The 19,325-nt window shown below is 41.0% G+C and overlaps 1 protein-coding gene across 7 annotated transcripts in view; it reads right to left on the bottom strand.

The window, feature by feature from the left end:
* LOC134285314 (glutathione hydrolase 1 proenzyme-like) overlaps positions 1-19,325 on the bottom strand; it is a 768,131-nt gene that overhangs the window by 435,358 nt on the left and 313,448 nt on the right. The window lies entirely within an intron of this gene.

Below are 19,325 nucleotides of genomic sequence, written 5' to 3'. Positions count from 1 at the left end.
CGGTACCAAGCATCGTAAAATTGCTTTGGCTATTGTATCTGACCGGCCTGGAATCATAAAACGTGTTGACTTTGAAACTGTGATTTCGGAACACGCTTCCCGTGAGGCCATGGTTGACCATAAACACTTTAATATGGTATAAGGACATGCTCTCAAAAATATGGATTTTCCGAAAACCACGGTGATTAGATCGGTCTAACCAAATATTTTCCCGATAGATGATGAGTTTCTGAATTGAATGAGCTAAAAATTTCCAAAATCGATGAAAAATTGACGGTGATATGATCATTTCAATTTCGTGGGTACCCGGGCACCCTGCCGGCCTTCCACGTAATAAAAAAATGCAGGAGCCCCTCCCCGTGCCCCTCCTCACTTTAAAATTTGGTCAACCCCAGTAATAGATGTATATTCACGAGTTCTAAGATCTAACAGAGTTCCAACATCCTAGTCTCAATAACCATTAAAATATCGAGATTTGAAATTGAAAAAGGTACCCGGGTACCCTGCCGGCCACGTAAGTGTTAAGGCGAAACTGGAAGCATTTTCTCATTTTTTCGGTTTTTGATTTTTATTTTTTTTAAATAACGAAGCAATATTTTCAAAATCGGTTTTCGTGCACATGTAGAGTATGGATCAAGGTATCTTCTGATTTTTTTTTGAGGTGGAAAATGTTTTCCATTTTTGCAAAAACCTTTTTTATGTTAAATTTTGTTCACAAATGGTTTCTGTAAAAACGAAAAATATTTTCACATACAAAAAAAAAATCAGAAGATACCGTGATCCATACTCTACATGTGCACGAAAACCGATTTTGAAAATATAGATTCGTTATTTAATAAAAAATCAAAAACCAAAAAGTGAGGAAATGCTTCCAGTTTCGCCTTAATCCTTTCCTTCAGGATTAAACTAAGTATATCGAATGATTTTATAGTCTATTTTACGAAACGACAACAGTGTTGATATTGATATTAACACTCACGGGCTTGGGCGCAACCTCCTGTCAAATTTTAATTCATGAAATAAGCGATCAGCTGATCCGAAACGTCTCGTAAAATGGCTCATTGGGCGTACACAAAATGAGGTTATGATGTATTTCTGGAAATGCTGTCGTTGTCGCTTTGACTACAACCGCTGCTGCCACCATGATGAACACGGATCAACATGAACTCAAACAAGGGTTCAAGTAATGACATACAGGGTGATTTTGTAAAAACTACTTTAAATGGTTCAAATTTCAAAAAGTTTGCAAAAAATGTCTCAAAAATCAGTCTTCTTTTTAAGTATTTTTTGAAAAATTTTAAATGAATAATTAACTTCTGTTAAATAAGTTCCCCTACAAAACTCCTTCCATTGCATTGCATGATGAACGTATGCTCTCTTCAACTAGCGCTCACTCACAAATTGTTTGCTCTCGCAATAGAAAATTGTTTTTCAGTCTGCACTAATCCACGTTTTCACCCACACTGAAAGGCGGCTTGCAGTAATGACAAGCATAAAAATGTTTTTAAATTTACCATGGCAAAACATGATCATCGATCCACCAACGCTTCTTGTGTGCGTTTTGTTTCTTCTCACATCAACCGGTTCGATAGCTGAGTGGTAGCGCGCGAGCCTGGTGATGTCAAGGTTCTTGGTTCGATTCCGGTTGTCAACAGAAACTTTTTTCAATTGAAAATCGATTTCATGGTAAAATTGAAAACATAATTCTGTTGAATTGAAACGAAACTCAGTCTGCACAAATTTAGTGGCGTTGTGTATTTAAATTGACCCTCAGAATATAAATTTTCACCGCAAGCCGCCGTTCAGTGCAGCTGGCGTCTGAGCGGTGTCGTGTTATCTAGATGGCCATGTAATAAGTACATTTTAAGGTGAAACATCAAGAAAGCCCATTGCAATTTTGCATACAAACTTTAGAGGCACAAATCTGACGAACAAAGCATCGAACCAAGTTGCACTTGATTATCCTGGCTTTGCTCACTTGCAAAAAGAGGCAGCTTTTCTAAATCGACCGCATTTGTTTACGAATTTTTAAGATTTGTGCTTTTGAATACGTGAGTAGGGGCGCAAGTCGGCCATTGTGGCAGCCATATTGGTACTCTCTGAAGTTTCTCCTTAAGTAAACACGGTACCACTAAACGTCCAATAATTGATCTTGTGCATCGATGAAGACGTTATGTGACTCGCAGATGGAGTGAAAATTGGATGCTTTGTTGTTTATCCGTGAGTTGTGCATGGAGAGAAAGAGAATTATCGTGTATCCTTTCAAATGGAACCTTATGGCGAATACAATAACACGATTTACCCGCTCAGTGGTGTTGTTGGTGGGGTGGTAACTTGCATTTTTCCAATGACTTACATGGATTTTCACGAAAATTGTGTTATGTGTTACGTCTGTTTGTCTGTGGTCTTCGGTTCATAAAAATGCCAGAACAACACTGATCCCTAACAATCTGCGTAAGCACTGAGTTTTTTTTTTCTGATTGTGCACGTTGATTTATGATAGTTACGGAAACTTTTAAATCGTTTAAAATAAAGAAAAAATGGTAGGATAAACTCATATCTATTGCACTGCTTTAGAAGTAATTGGGTTCTTTAGGGGTATCCGTATTATTTCATAATCGGATTCTCCGCCCAAAAATCAGTCGAAATCCAAAAATTATTTTTGGAGTTTTTAAACTATTTTAAAATGAATTTTAAGTTTGTATGGGAAAAATTTTTTGTTCGGGTCGAACTGTCATTTTATCGATTGAACTGTTATTCTATCCACGAAAATTGAAACTCTTTTGTTATTTTTACCATCAAAACAAAGGTATTGGAATCTAATAAAATCACGTTATACTCAGTAAAATGAGCTCTTTCGATTAGGCTATAGAAAATAGGACTATTTTTTCCACTAAACAACCCAATTTCAACACCTCTAGAATATTTTTTGTTCATTTCTTATATTGAAGATTTGCACAACATATAAGTAAAATAATTTTAAAATCGGATGAATCATCGCTGAAATACATTCGAAATTTTGTAACAGATTAATTTCAACTCCGGGAGCTCTAGGGATGTTCAGCATTTTTTTATGTGAGGTTCATTAAATGTATTCGGGAATCTTATTCTGTTTTCATTTGAATCACGTAAATTTATGATGTTTACGGAAGTATTTGGAACGCTCACAAGACAGGAAAATCATCTTAAATTGAAAATATAGTTTTAAATAATTTCCGATCGCTGTGCGCTAGAGATGTTCAAAATATTGTATCTGATACTAACTTCGCTAGCAATGATGGTTCTCCATAGTTGCATGTCCGAAAGATTGTGAAACTATTGAGAACTTGAGCTACAGATCCTAAGCCCTGGTAAAGGAGGAAGGTTGCGATGGCTGTTATTCATGGCCATCGTGTATAGGAAAAATGGATAAACCCCAATACCAAGGTGTCATGCGATCCGTGCCGAGGGCTGAATGGTTGAGGGGATTCTAAACATGCTCAACCGCGAACGGAGCCTGGGGTGTACTAAGGCGAACACCCCAGTAAGCAGCCCTTACTGCACTACGGCGGGGCACTGGTGCAGCGGACATTTATTTCCATAGCTACTCGTGGGACCAAAAATGAGTACAAATTCTACAAACAACCTTCAAGGTGACGACTGCCTCTCTCAGTCGTGTGAGAGCGAAGTGGAGAATACTCTGAGTCAGCCTTACCGGCCTTATCGAAGACTAACTACTCAGTAGTTCGCTGGAGAAGATGGAAATATCCTGCCCCTCAACGCCTACCTCCCGAAGCAGCACATGTTTCGACAAAGCTGATCTAGATCTAAAACCCCTCTCATCGACTGACTCCAACCTGCTGGATATGGAAGATAACGAAGATGATGGTATAAGGATCGTCATCAACCCCCAAGAATCTTTAGCAAATAGCAACGGATCCGAAGATAACAAGGGTTCTACGGAAGCCAAGGGGGCTCCGAGCAAGAAAATCCCCACACTCACACGCTCGCAAAGGAAGCAGCTTAGAACTCTCCGGGAGAAGGGAAAAGACCGGAATGAGGCCTTGTCCATAATCCTGAATAAGGAGAGCGACCCCACTTCCTCAAAACGATCGAGAAACGACCTAGACAAATCCACCACAGAGGACCCCAAACAAAAAAGGGTGAAGCACCATCTAGATCCGAGAGAGCGCGCCCAACAGTACTTCAAACCGCGTGCCTCAGAAAAACGTGTCTGGACAACAAAACCCACCCATGAAGAAAACAGTTGTTATCAGCTACAGTGATATGGTCAAAATCGTAAAGGTCGGAATAATACCCAAAGACTTTCCCACCATCCAACTCACTACAGCCCAGCTAGACCTTCTACAAGAAGTACTCCTGCTTAGAGTAGTTCAACAGCGAAACGAGCCAATAAAACCTAAATTCAACAACCTCATCTACAAGTCCGGTTACATGGTTCTAATCTGTAAGGGTCAAGAGACTACTGAGTGGTTAAAGAGAGTATCCCCATCCATGAAACCCTGAGAAGGTGCAGAGCTGATGGCAATGAACGAAGTGGCGATTCCACGTCCAGAGATGATCCGAGCATTCTTCTCACAAAGCTCCAGCAATGACGGCGAATAAAGGCTCTCATAAAAAAGCCAAAATGACATCACAACAACTAATTGGCGTATTGTGAAACGATACATTCTGAAAGACATTGATGTCGAATGGATCTTCACAGTGCGTCGATGGAAAAGTTGAAGAAGTCCAAATACACCCTCAACTACCGATTTGGTGAAATCCAACTAAGGAAGATTACAGATCAACCGTCTGCCGATACCGCCAATCCAACTAGAAGGCTGACCCAAGAGCAATCTGAGGAGGCCTCCTGTTCGGGCAAGGTCGGCTAACTGGAAGGCCGACCCAAGAGAAATCTGAGGAAGCCTCCGGTTCGGGGGAGGTTAGTATTGCTGTGTGCGTTCAAGATCCAAACGGTGCCCAAAAGCGCTTCAAACGCGGTAACACATGTTACCAAAGGTAACGTAGCAACCATAGCCAATATCACCGCCAACCTAGGATTCGAAAGCTCCCACTGACATCGGGTTACTTGTTAGAAAATCTTACCGCATTTGGTGCTCCCGCATTTGATATTTGCATTTTGAATGCACACAGAAATAAACGTTGTCCGCCTCTAAAGGAAAAGCTCGAAGCTTACATGCGACCCCCTGCTCTAGTGGTACCAAACCAAAGATATCTAAACAGGGCAAAGGGGGTGCAAAAAGCGACAGTTTGACCACAGAGGCAAAACTGGCGGGCCAGGTCGCTACAGGGAAGAAAAACAACCCAAACTGTAACATCAAACGACATCCTGATGATCTGCAACATCCAAAGCCGGACAGTCGTCGTCCGAAAAAAAGTGGGAACCCCGGAAATGGCGACTAAAGCTCTGCAAGTGAACCTCCACCATGCTGAGAGCGCCACGGGTGCGCTCTGTCGGAGGTTCACCAAAGAGAATTTATCCATGGCCCTCATTCAAGAGCCATGGGTCAATAAATCCAGAATACAAGGTATTCCACAACACTCATGTAAGTTGGTATATGATGACAGCCAGCTTTCTCCTAGAGCGGCAATTTTACTACATAACAACTGTACATACTGTCCACATTCAGAATTCATAAAAAGGGACATAGTAGCGGTCAGGATGGAGTACCTTTCGCTAGAGGGAGTAGAGAGATCTTGGTAGTCCCGGCATATTTCCCAGGTGACGTGGACGAAATCCCTCCTCCAGAAATAGCTGCGCTCATAGCCTACAACCACCAACACAACATCCCCTTCGTCATAGGGTGCGACGCAAATGCACATCACACCGTATGGGGAAGTACCAATATAAACACCAGAGAGGAGTACCTGTTACAGTTTCTCTCTTCCAAGAACATTGACATTTGTAATGTTGGTGACAAGCCCACGTTTGAAAACTCCATTCGTCAGGAAGTTTTGCACTTGACTCTATGTAGTCGGTCTATCTCTGATAAAATAAAAAACTGACATGTTTCTGAAGAAATATCAATGTCAGACCACAAACACATTATCTTCGAATGGGAAGGGTGTGTAACGATAGAAAAAACGTTTAAAGATCCTAAGATCGCGTAGGAAATTCAACCGTGCCAAGTTCAGTTCAGTTCGTCAATCATAGTGGACGCATTTTTATTGCTCCTACCCGCGCGCGGTTTCAATTTGTTATTTAATTATTTTTTTTTGCGTTCGTCATGTGCTGCGAAATTTGTGCATCGGATATTTGTGCCGACTCAGTACTGTGGACTTGTGCTGGGTGCCCGCGTAAGTTCCACGCCGCATGCGTTGGAGTCTCTACTCTGCGAAGCACATTGCGAAGGAAGGACAGGAATGTGGAAGACTCTACTTCATATATTCTACCATGCTGCTCATCTTGTCAGGAGCTTATCACCGAAAAATTGGAAGTTACGCAACTATACGATCAGCAAAAACTCTTAACAGAACAACTGCACCTACATACGGAAATTGTTCATAAGCTAAACCTACATCAAAAAAAGCACATCGTCGATGAAGCTTTTGAAGGTTTGGAGATTTTGATGACTGCTATCAAAAATGAGCTTGCCGCCATAAACAATACCAGCAGCTTAGCTGGAAGTGTCTCGGCAATAAAAAACCACATCACCACAGTTGTTGATGTCTTTGCCAAAAAAATGAATGAGTCCATAACAAATTCATTACAATCTGTAACGACGGGCATATCTACCGAGCTGCGTAGCATCAATAACGACTTCTGCCAAATTAACCAAAGGCAGCTGGATATGGCGGCTTCAAGCGCCATGTCATCAAACCCCAATTTGTTCGTTGATGTTGTTGACGAATTAAAGACTTGGTCAGCACAAATTATTAATTCAAAGAACACTGAGTATTCACTGGCATCACTGGAATCATATTCCAGTTTAGAAGCAGAATTAAGTAACATTTTATCCTCGAAGAAAACGGATTCTTCAAAAATTTCGCCCAAAACAAATGATGGGTGGCCTTATCTGGGTACCAGAAAAGTATGGAAGGCCGATTGGTCCCAATATGATGCAAAATTGTTACGAAGTGAGTAGCAGGAAAAAAATGCCGAAAAAGCAAGAAAACGTAAAAAGCTTAATAAAAATAAGTTATCAACTGAGTCAAACAGAACCCGGAATAGTAACGCTGAAGAACGTCACAGTAATAAAAACTCGATTAATATCAACAAAAACCGCAACAATAGTTCCAACAGGAACACTTTATGTCGACCGGAGATGCAGTCGTCCAGCAGTCGAGGCTTCAACAACCAGCAATGCAAACGGATCACGTGGGGCGCTAATGCCGGTCGCAACAGTCTTTCTCCAGATGGGAAGCTGCTTGCTGCTGGTAAAGAGTTATTTTCGGGCCTATCATCAGCTTCGTATCGTCCGTCCATTCAGTTCCATAGAGGAGAAGTGCTGAATCAACTCACCACCAATGGCCGTTCAGTGCCCACGAGTCCGGCTACAGCATCGACGTCACGCATGGATGGAACATGTTGCTGTCAGTGTTTTTGCCGAAATTGATGCATTCCTTAGATGAAGGTAACGCTATTAATTCTACATGTAGTAAATGTATCTTTAATAATTTAAACTATGACGACGGCGGAATGCACATAGACAGCAGTGACAATAATATTAATAAAAACTTTGAGTTTCAGGGGGAACAGAACGATAGTTTAAATCTCTCATATTCCTCAAATGTTAATCATCCAAAATCAAACTCCAGAACAGAGGCTTTGGTCTACTGCCAAAACTTTAATCGTATGAAGAGTGCAACAAAGATTAATAAAATTCACAAACAAATTTTGAGTTGCTCTTTTTCAATCATTTTGGGCACGGAAACTAGTTGGGATGAAACAGTCAGAAATGAGGAAATCTTTGGAAGCATTTACAATGTTTTTAGAGATGACCGTGATTATCGAATTTCAGAGAAAAAATCAGGTGGTGGAGTTTTAATTGCAGTCTCTGCAAATTTAAATGCTGAAATCATCCCAACCACAAAATACAAAGAGTTTGAGCATGTGTGGGTTAAAGTTTACATTGCTGGCGGAACGCATATTTTTGTTTCCGTTCATTTTCCTCCGGATAATGCCAGGACATCAACATATGAAAAGTTTTTCAATACTGCAGAAAATATTATCAGTGGCTTATCCCCGGAAGTAAAAGTATATTTATGGCGATTTTAATCAGCGTGACATTGACTTTATTGCAGATATTGACAATGAGAGCATTTTGCTCCCAATTGTTGGTGAAAACGAAACGCTTCAGTTCATTTGTGATAAATCAGCAAGCCTTGGGCTTAATCATATTAATCATGTGAGAAATCAGCAAGATTGTTTTTTAGATTTATTAATGACAAATATTGATGAAGATTTTTGTGTGGCAGAATCACTGACCCCATTATGGAAAAATGAAGTTCTTCACACAGCTCTTGAGTTTTCTATATTCGTATATGCCAACAACAGACCTGATGATTGTGAATTTGAAGAAGTTTTTGACCATCGTTCTGCTAACTATGAAAGTTTGAGGAAAAAACTTAGTGATATTGATTGGCAAACTTTATTGATAAATAAAGACAATATCGATGTTGCAGTTGACATATTCTACGAGAAAATGTTTGAGATAATACCGACTGAAGTACCATTAAAAAAGAAAAGACGTCATGGCAACTCAAAACATCCTGTATGGTTCAATAAGAAATAAAAAATTTAAAAAATTGTAAGCAGAAAGCTCACAAAATTTATAAGAAAAATAGCAACAATGCAAATTTATCAAACTATTTAAATATTTGCGTTCAATTAAATCTGGCCATTAATTTTGCGTTCGAAGAATACAATACAAAAACAGAGCTCGAAATAAAGTCATGCCCAAAAAATTTTTATCATATCGTGAATAGCAAACTAAAATCAGACAACTTTCCTTCGGAAATGCAACTTGACGAAAAAACAGGTGACAACGCGGAAAAAATCTGCAAACTTTTTGCAACTTTTTTCCAAGAAGTTTATATCACTTTTTCGGAAGAAGATCGAGAGCGTGAATACTTTTCATTCATTCCAGAATATTCAAGAGACATTCGCGTTGATCAAGTTAAAGTACATGAAGTTACAGACGCTCTCAACAATTTAGATGCCTCTAAAGGACCTGGACCTGACGGGATCCTACCTTTATTTTTGAAGTCTTTGTCAATGGAATTGACGGCGCCATTATTTTGGCTTTTCAACACTTCACTTAAAACAGGTAATTTTCCATCACCATGGAAAAAGTCTTTCTTAATACCCATATTCAAAAGCGGCAAGAAATCTGACGTGCGTAACTACCGAGGTATCGCTATTATTTCATGCATTCCCAAATTGTTCGAAGCAATAATTAATGGAAATATATTTCAGCAAATCAAAAACAGGATAACTCATAACCAACATGGCTTCTTCAAAGGGCGTTCCACCAGTACAAATATGGGGGAATTCATTAACTACTCATTGAATGCCATGGATAATGGGAACTACGTAGAGGCTATCTATATAGATTTCAGTAAAGCTTTTGACCGTATCGATATACCCATGCTACTCTTTAAATTGGAAAAAATAGGGTTCGAACCAGGTCTTCTTAAATGGGTTGAATCATACCTCACGAATCGTCAACAAATAGTTAAATTCAAAGGTGCTAAATCAAGTCCAATACATGTAACTTCACCTCAAGGATCTCATTTAGGCCCACTTTTGTTTATCTTGTATGTCAATGATGTATGACATGAAACTGTACTTCGAAATAAGAAACAATGAAGATTTTAGGTTATTCCAAAATGAAATAAATGTATTTTACACATGGTGTCAGAAAAGCCTATTGAAACTTAATGTAAACAAATGTAACTCCATTTCCATTAGCAGGAAGTTAAACACGCCAAACACAACAGTTTTGTTGGGAGGTCAACCAGTACAAAAATGTGAAAGAATAAGAGACCTTGGTGTACTAGTAGATTCTAAAGTGACATTTATTGATCATTATAATAAGGACTGTTTAATTTATAAAACGGACAACTTTACAAGGCTATAAAAAGAAGACGCGTAGTTCAAATTTAACCACCCTTGTTTCGTTGCTCAGTACATCATTTGTCATTATAGTAATGATTTTTGAATCAGCTAAAAACAGTTTTATTTCATAGAATATCGGCCAGATGTTAAATGAGGTGAATTTTACGATTGCTGAAAATTGAAAATATACACAAAATTACTGTTCACATATGGTATATCGTTTTGATTATCAGAAAAGTATGTGCCATGCTGCAGCAGCATGAGTAATAAACATTCTGGCGTAGTTTAAACTCAATTGGAAAATTAGTTGTTGAAATATTTAAGTCTCAAGTGAGATTCGATTTTTGATTTTTAAAGCAAAACAAATCCAGTCGAAAGTAGGAATGATGTGGTTTCAAATGCAGAAAACTGCTTCGTAGTGCGCCATTACAGGCACAGTAATCGAATCAGTTTCGTTCTTTGAAGGTTCTTTCAAATAACAATGCAACCTAATGCAAATTTTACATAACAATGATGTTGAAAATATAAAACTTTACATCCGATAATTACTGAATAAGGTGTACAATAACATAGAATCAACTTTGTTGGCGCTTGGAGGCGCTCCGCCGTGAGCGAAACTTAATCGGTTTAGACGGCGACGAGCTGGTAGCGGTGCTCTCACGTGCGTGTGATGCGACCATGCCTAGGCGAGTCCACCCTAGAAATGGGAGGCCACCGGCTTACTGGTGGACCGACGCGATTGCGGACCTGCGCCGCGCCTGCCTACGGGCTAGGCGGCGGATGCAGCGAGCACGATCAGAGGAAGAGCGAAACGAACGGCGGGTGGTGTTCGCCGCTGCCAAAGCCGCGCTTAAGACCGAGATAAGAGCAAGCAAAAAGGCCTGCTTTGAGGGTCTCTGTCAGAGTGCCAATACGAACCCGTGGGGTGACGCCTACAGGATCGTTATGGCCAAGACGAGAGGTGTGATGGCTCCTACAGAGCAATCTCCAGAGATGTTGGAGGGGATCATTGGAGGACTTTTTCCGCATCATGATCCTAGTCCTTGGCCTCCTTTCGTAGGACAGCCGGGGGCTGGGGCTGGCGATGAGCAGAGGGTCACCGATGTGGAACTTGCGGGGATAGCTAAGTCCCTTAGCGTAGGTAAGGCCCCAGGTCCGGACGGAGTTCCGAACCTAGCCTTAAAAGTAGCTATTGCAGAGACTCCCGAGATGTTCAGGTCTGCTATGCAGAAATGCCTGGACGAGGGAGTTTTCCCAGAAGCTTGTAAGAGGCAGAGCCTGGTACTATTGCCAAAGGCGGGGAAACCACCCGGAGACCCGTCGGCATATAGACCAATATGCTTGATTGACACGGCGGGGAAGGTGCTCGAAAAGATCATCCTCAATAGAATGTTGCGGTTCACCGAGGGCGAAAATGGTCTTTCGAGTAACCAGTACGGCTTCCGGAAGGGGAGGTCACCGTAGACGCTATCTTGTCGGTTACAAAAACCGCCGAGAAAGCACTCGAGCCTAAGAGGAGGGGAATTCGCTTTTGCGCGGTAGTGACTCTGGATGTAAGGAATGCGTTTAATAGCGCCAGCTGGTCTGCTATTGCCGATGCGCTCTTGCGTCTGGGGATACCGGAGTACTTGTACAAGATTCTCGGAAGTTACTTTCAGAATCGTGTACTAGTCTACGACACGGAGGTGGGTCGGAAGTGCTTTCACATTACCTCAGGAGTCCCGCAAGGTTCCATACTGGGTCCGGTGTTATGGAATGTCATGTACGACGAGGTGTTGAGGTTAGAGTATCCAGTGGGAGTGGTGATTGTCGGATTTGCCGACGACATTACGCTCGAAGTCTACGGTGAAACGATCGAGGAGGTAAAGTTGACTACCAACCACTCGATCAAGGTTGTGGAGGCGTGGATGCGGTCCAGGAAACTGGAGCTGGCTCACCACAAGACAGAGGTGACGGTTGTTAACAACCTGAAGTCAGAGCAGCAGACGGAGATCAGTGTAGGAGACTGTACTATCCTGTCAAAGCGCTCCGTCAAACACTTGGGCGTGATGATCGACGATAAGCTTACCTTCGGTAGCCACGTCGATTATGCCTGTAAAAGAGCCTCCACAGCTATTGCGGCACTGTCCCGGATGATGTCCAATAGCTCTGCGGTGTACGCCAGTAAGCGCAAGCTTCTGGCTAGTGTTGCTACATCCATACTTAGGTATGGCGGCCCGGCGTGGGGTACCGCGCTAAGTACTAAATGCTACCGACGGAAGCTGGAAAGTACTTACAGGCTTATGTGCCTGAGGGTTGCGAGCGCGTACCGTACCGTGTCACACGACGCTCTCTGCGTCATTACTGGTATGGTGCCTATCAGCATTCTTATCAGTGAGGACATGGAGTGCTTCGAAATGCGCGGCACAAGACCTATAGGTTGATACCGAGGGTAGATAGTTGGATTAATAGGCGCCATGGGGAAGTCACATTCCACCTGACAAAGGTCCTTACAGGTCATGGTTGCTTCCGACAGTATCTACACCGTTTCGGGCATGCGGATTCTCCCGAATGCCCAGTGTGCAATGGTTTAGAGGAAACGGCGGAACACGTTTTGTTCGTGTGCCCGCGTTTTCGCACAATGCGTGACCGCATGCTTGCCACATGCGGGGAGGACACAACTCCGGACAACTTGGTCCAGAGGATGTGTAGGGATGAGTTTGGCTGGAACGCCGTTTCAACGGCTATTACCCACATCGTCTGGGAGCTACAGAGGAGGTGGCGCGTGGACTCGGAGAATGGCTAGTCCAGATGCAGTACAAGAGGTGGTCCAGGGGTTCGGAGTCGGCTTCGTAGGTCATACCGGTGCCCTGCGGTCGAGATCGACCCTTACAACGATTAAGTGGCCGCGGAGAGGAAGTCCCGGTAGTGGTGCTGTCGTGGCGTCGGTGTACTGGGTTGGATTCGAGCCCGCGGTTGGAAAGGGGTCCCCGGCAAGGGTCGGGGTAGGTGAGATCCTGCTGTCTGCAACCTACGGGTGCATCTGATAGGGCCTGAAGGGTAGTGATACCCTTCCTTACGGGCAGGTCAGATCGGGTTGCACGTGGGCATCAGTTCTTGATGTCCGCTCAGCAGTAGGGCGCGGGCGGGGTTGACCCTGCCCGCCTTCCGAGGACAAAGGGAGTGGCGAGGACCACTCGGGAAACTGGCTAAGCGCCAGCATGCTACCGTGATGGACTCTCCAAATCGAGTCATCGATGTTCGTTGCTGCAGGCTACGCAGCTAACCTTGTGGGTGCGATGTGCACTAGCCCCTCTCTGAAGCAATACCTTCTTGGTGGTTCCGGAGAGACGTAGGGTTTGGCGACCATAGGAATGGTTTAGTGGGTACGAGGAGAGAGTAGTCCTGGATTTTACTTTTGTTGTAGAAGACGGCCTGTCAGACCTACACTACCCTAACCTTCTGTTAGGGTGTCTGTTGAGCAGATTATCCCCCTATGGTTTAGAAAAAAAAAAAAAAACTTTGTTGAAAATAAATAATATCAAGATTCGATAGAGTCGAAAATCGGCATCAATGGAGCAAAAAGTATGCATTTTTTACTATGACCATCTTTATGGATTAAATTTTTGATGAAGAATGCAATCAAAAGTAAATTTTTCTTCTGTATCATCTAGAAAGCAGTATTTTACTGCTCTGGACAAATTTTGAGCCGAATCCGTTGTGCTATTGCATCACAGGACTTAAATAAATATTTTTTAAAAATTTCTTTGTAAACAAGGCCACTTACTGTATCAATCTGGAGGCTGCTTGGTGCGTTATTACTTACCAACTATTGAGCTTTACCTTTAGTAGAATAGTATAAGATTCCAATACATTAAAAATTTCATGAAAATATGCATGTTTAGTATGTGGAAAGTTATGTCGAATTTTGAGAAATGGGTTTTTATTGATGTTTTACGAAAACCGCTTCAGTTAGCCAAAAAAGGACATTTTGCCTAATGTTATATTTTTCCTACATTTGAGAATAACTATAAAAGGTTATGCAAAAAAAAACTGATAATGGTTTTATTGAAAAATAAAAAAGATATCGTACAAGCAAGTTGTCCGTTTTATAAATTGAACAGTCCTTACAATCATTAACAAGGCCAATAAGATGCTTGGGTTCATAAAACGTTTTAGTTACAATTTCCACGACCCATACACAATAAAAACATTATATATTTCCTATATTCGTTCAATACTAGAATAATGTTGTATAGTATGGTCGCCATTTTCAGATAATCACGTCAGCCGAAAAGAATCTGTTCAAAAACAGTTTTTATTATTCGCTCTTCGCAAACTAGGTTGGAGATGTGGGCAGCCTCTGCCACCTTATGAAGCACGGTGCAAGCTGTTGGATATCCAAACATTAAAAGAACGTCGAAAATTCGCCATGATTTCATTTATAAATGACGTCGTATCCAACCGAGTTGATTCACAGGAAATTTTATCAAAATTGAATTTTTATGCACCTACTCGTCAATTACGGAATCGCAGCATTTTTTCTACTAATCACTATCGTACTAATTATGGCATGTTTAGACCTATAAATCAAATTATGAGGTTATATAATGAACAATGTGAGTCCATTGACTTCGGTATGTCGAAAGCTAAGCATAAGAGACAATTGAATGTAATTCGTTACTAAAAAAATAATGTTAGGTTAAGAAAACATAGTTGTAACAAATGGTCTACATATGATTAACGACGAATAAATAAATAAATGAACTGGCGATTGGAGACAGAACAGAAAGGCCCTGACGAACTACAACAAAGAAATAAGATCAGCCAAACGGAAATCGTGGATTCTAATGTGTGAAAGCATAGAGAATACACTCGTAGTGGCCAGACTCCAAAAAACTCTTTCAAAAGACCACTCCAATGGTGTTGGTAGTCTCCGAATGACATATGGTTTGCTAACCGTAGAGCCTAGCGATACACTGAGCGAATTGTTAAAGATCCGCTTCCCTGGTTCAATCCCTGAGCCGAGCATCGGCGACCATGGCACTGGAATTGCTGTCTCAGATCCACAAGAGATCAAATCATGGATTTCTGGATCTAAAAAAGACGCAATAAAGGTTGCAAAGGAAGCTTTCACTCGGGCCAGGGTTGAGAGGGCTGTGAGATCTTTAGAGCCATTTAAGTCTCCTGGCATGGATGGAATATTCCCAGCGTTGATCCAAAGAAAGGAGAAAACACTGGTTTTACCCTTGCTTGAGATTTTTAGGGCGAGTCTGATTTTGGGGCATATACCTAACGATTGGCGTCAAATTCGGGCTGTCTTCATTCCGATGGCAGGAAAGAGAGATAAAACCAACCCCAAAGCATTCAGGCCGATAAGTTTATTCTCTGTAATGCTCAAAATTAAGGAAAAGATACTATGCGAGCACATAAGTCACAAATTTATGAAAGCAATGCCTTTGTAAAAAAAAACAATTCGCTTATCAAATGGCTTTTTAAACGTCGGTCGGTCGCTACACAACGGTCCTTCACGAAGCGGTGCTTAAAATCGGTTTTTATACGTGTTATCATGCGTTTATTCCCCAGAAAAGCATCGTTCCACTTAATTTATGTTTGTTCGTAACCACTTAGTGTATTTTTGAACGGTTTTAACAGTTTTAACGCATTATGGTTCGCAACAACCGAAATCTTCTTCAAGCCACTCTACGCAACAAACAACTTTCTCACAGAAAATTGATCAACTCACGCTCGACGGTTCTAGTGATTACCCGATTAATCGGTCACATTCTTGTGACGATACATCATTTTTTGAGGTCCCCGACGAAGTTAATGGCTCGATTACACGCTTCCCCGAGAAGTTCGTCGTTGGTGCCAACAAGCGCGTGCAGATTGTTCCAAATCAAGTCTCACGCAACAAGAGTAATTCTGAAAAGAGTTCTTCTCGGTTGAATGCTTCTACTCCTGCTGTCTCCGGTAATCAATGTTATCGACCAGCAATCCTGGCTAGCAAACCTTCTACAGTTCAGGCAGCGGAATTAGTTGAGAGTACCGAAATTTGTCCAGACCAACACGCTGATCACCATCAACCTGTGTGGGGGCGTCCATAAACACGGTGTCAAAATTTTGATTATTATTGAACTTTCATGTACCTCGGATTTTTCTTCATAGAATGTTAGAATTTCGGCTATAATGTATAAATGCAAAATTTGAAAATATTCTATCGGGGAAAATTTGAGTTAGGTGAGTTTTTGGCTATTTTCCATACTAAAAATCAATAACTACTATTTTAGTCCAAAAAACGTCCCATACAAAATGTGTGGAAAAATTTTGACCGATGAAATATTTTCTAGTTGTCCGATTATGACTATATAGGCCACCCCCCCCCCCCCCATATAGCCCAAAAACTAATAATTTTATTTTCGAGGAAAAAACCGAGGTACATGAATGTTCGATAATAATCGAAATTTTGACACCGTGTAAATGACGTAGCTTTTTTTAAGCGATTTTAAATACCCCCTCCCCCCTCGTTTGTCATAAATTCGGATAGCCCCCCCCCCTATAAATGACGTAGCTTGTTGAACAAACCACCCCCACCACAAAATTTTTATGTCAAAGAGCAAAAAAAAATCTTAACTTAGTTCGGATTTCTTATGTATATTCAACGCATATTATGAAAAAAAAACAACAAAAGCAAGAACACATTGTCGACTGCCAGGTTCAGATAGCCGACATCAAGACCATAGGTGCAACCTGTGGAGATTATCACCAAAGCTAATAAGTCAATAAACCACCCATCGTTCTGCTTGATGCAGAAGAACAGGAAGTTGAAGCTCCCAATATAGGAAATCTGTATTGCAATCTGTAAACTCTAATCTGTTAGGAATATCAAATTGGTTTCATTTGAATTAAATTCACCATGACATTTGAGGAATCCTGCAGGGGTTTCGTCTAAAATTCTTTTAGCAGTTGATTCTTGAATTCCTCAAAAAGCTTCCTTTGGGATTCCCATTTTTGAGGATTCCTCCCTTTTTAATTCCTCCAGCACTTCCTTCAGAGGTCCGAAGAGAATTCGCTCCGAGAATTCCTTCCGGAGTTTCTTCTTAGATTCCACCAAATGTTCCTTCTTAGATTTCTCCTGGAGTTTTTTATTATTTATCTATGGTCTCCTTCAGGAGTTCTTTCAAAGTTTTCTTCTCCTCTCCACCAGCAGTTTCTTCGGACAACTTTTCAGGGATTTTAACCGGAATTTCTTTTGAGATTCCATCAGAACTTCTTTCTGGGTTTCCTAACGAAGTTCCTTTCGGGATTCCTCCAGGAGTTCATAACAATGAAACATGTCTCAATATTACGAAAAGCACCGAATTTTATGTGTAATAAGCTAAAAATGATCGAATACTCTTAGTATGCTCTTCCGCTGTTGATGTTTGCAAGCAGCAGCAGTGTTGGCGGACAGTGCGGAGGAGATTTCACAAATAAAAATTATTTGCTTTTATTACTATCATATGTGATTCAAAGTACAACAATAATCATTCGAAGAATAGTTTTCGATTTTACGACGTATAACACAGCGCAACATTTTTCTGTCTCAAGAGCAAACTTATGTGTTTCCGAAGGATAATGGGCCGCTGAATCCGAATCCGGGCTCAGATTTGCTCTAACACGTCACAATTTTGAGCTATACCTCAATTTATAGGGCAAAATATGCGATTTTGGGCTTTTTTGACTGCTAGCCATTAAGCAAGGAAATATTTTTTTTAAGCAATAAAAAGGTTAATTGGTCAATTAACATCTAAATTAACGACTCATGCAAAATATTTCGTTTTACCTAATCAAATTTGATAGATTTAAGCATTTTATGTTAGTATGGAAACTTGCATACAACTTTTGGAGGGTGACTTGTATGGGAAATATCGTACCTAATATAAATCGCTTAAAACGATCAAATTTGATTCGGTAAAACAAAATATTTTGCATAAGTCGTTAATTTAGATGTTGATTGACCACTTAACCTTTTGATTGCTTAAAAAAAATATTTCCTTGCTTAATGGCTAGCAGTCAAAAAAGCCTAAAATCGCATATTTTGCCCTAAAAATTTAGGTATAGCTCAAAATTGTGACGTGTTAGAGCAAATCTGAGCCCGGATTCGGATTCAGCGGCCCAAAATCCTTCGGAGACACATAAGTTTGCTCTTGAGACAGACAAAAAGTTAATTTTTGTTACGCTGTGTAATCGATATATTTGAGTTGACCATTTCAATGATTTTGATTGATTTTATTGATGAATTGGCCCGCAAGATCGACATCACTGCGTTCAATGATCGATGATTGTGCGCCGGACGGCACCGTCGCGCCGCGCTGCTGCCGTCGTCGTTGTACTGTGGTGGGTGGTAAACATTGCAATCGAACTCTTGGTGCGGTTGAGACAAATTTGAATAATTTTCAAGTTTGAGTGAAAATATTTCTTTGTGGTATAGATAGTTCGAAAGAGAATTTTAATTGGAATAGCGTGTTCTATTATTGTTTCCAAAATATCTTGCGTGAAGTGGAGAATTTTAGAGAAAAGGTAAGCGTCGATTTTCTTACTTAAATGTATTAGGGGCTGTCCATTAATTACGTAAGGGTTTATGGAGGGAGGGGGGGTTTGAGAAATCTCACGCACCATACAAAAATTTTTGTGTTCTCATACAAAAAATCTTACAAGGAGGGGAGGGGGTGTCGAAAAATCGCTAAAATTCCCTTACGTAATTAATGGACAGCCCCTTAGTGCAATACTGTGTAAAGTTGAATTTATATGATGATTGTGAAGAAGCCATTTTGTGATGACACAAGAAAAAGCCTTAAAGCAACAAGGGGGTGTCCGCAAGGCGGAGTACTTTCTCCTTTGTTGTGGTCACTTGTGGTGGATGAGCTTCTAGACAGCTTAGAGAGAAGAGACTTCGAAGTGGTTGGATATGCTGATGATGTTGTCATTATTGTACGAGGCAAATTCGAGAGTGTTATCGTGGAAAGAATGCAATCTGCCCTAAATCACACTTCTTCCTGGTGTCAAAAGGAACACTAGGCATAAATCGTACAAAAACTTCCATTATCCCTTTCACCAAACGGAGAATGGTCCAACTTAAACCCCTTTTCTTCAATCAAACCCAACTAGTTTATTCAAGTGAAGTAAAATATCTAGGTGTCATACTCGACGCAAAACTGAATTGGAACTCTCATCTCCAATCATGTTGTGCAGAAAGGTCTCAATAAACTTTGGGTTTGTTCCTCCTCAATCTAGCTGAAGT

This window comes from Aedes albopictus, chromosome 1 (assembly GCF_035046485.1).
Source record: "Aedes albopictus strain Foshan chromosome 1, AalbF5, whole genome shotgun sequence".
Classification (NCBI taxonomy): domain Eukaryota; kingdom Metazoa; phylum Arthropoda; class Insecta; order Diptera; family Culicidae; genus Aedes; species Aedes albopictus.
Note: the sequence above shows the minus strand (reverse complement) of the source record. Positions and strands in the feature narration are given on the sequence as shown.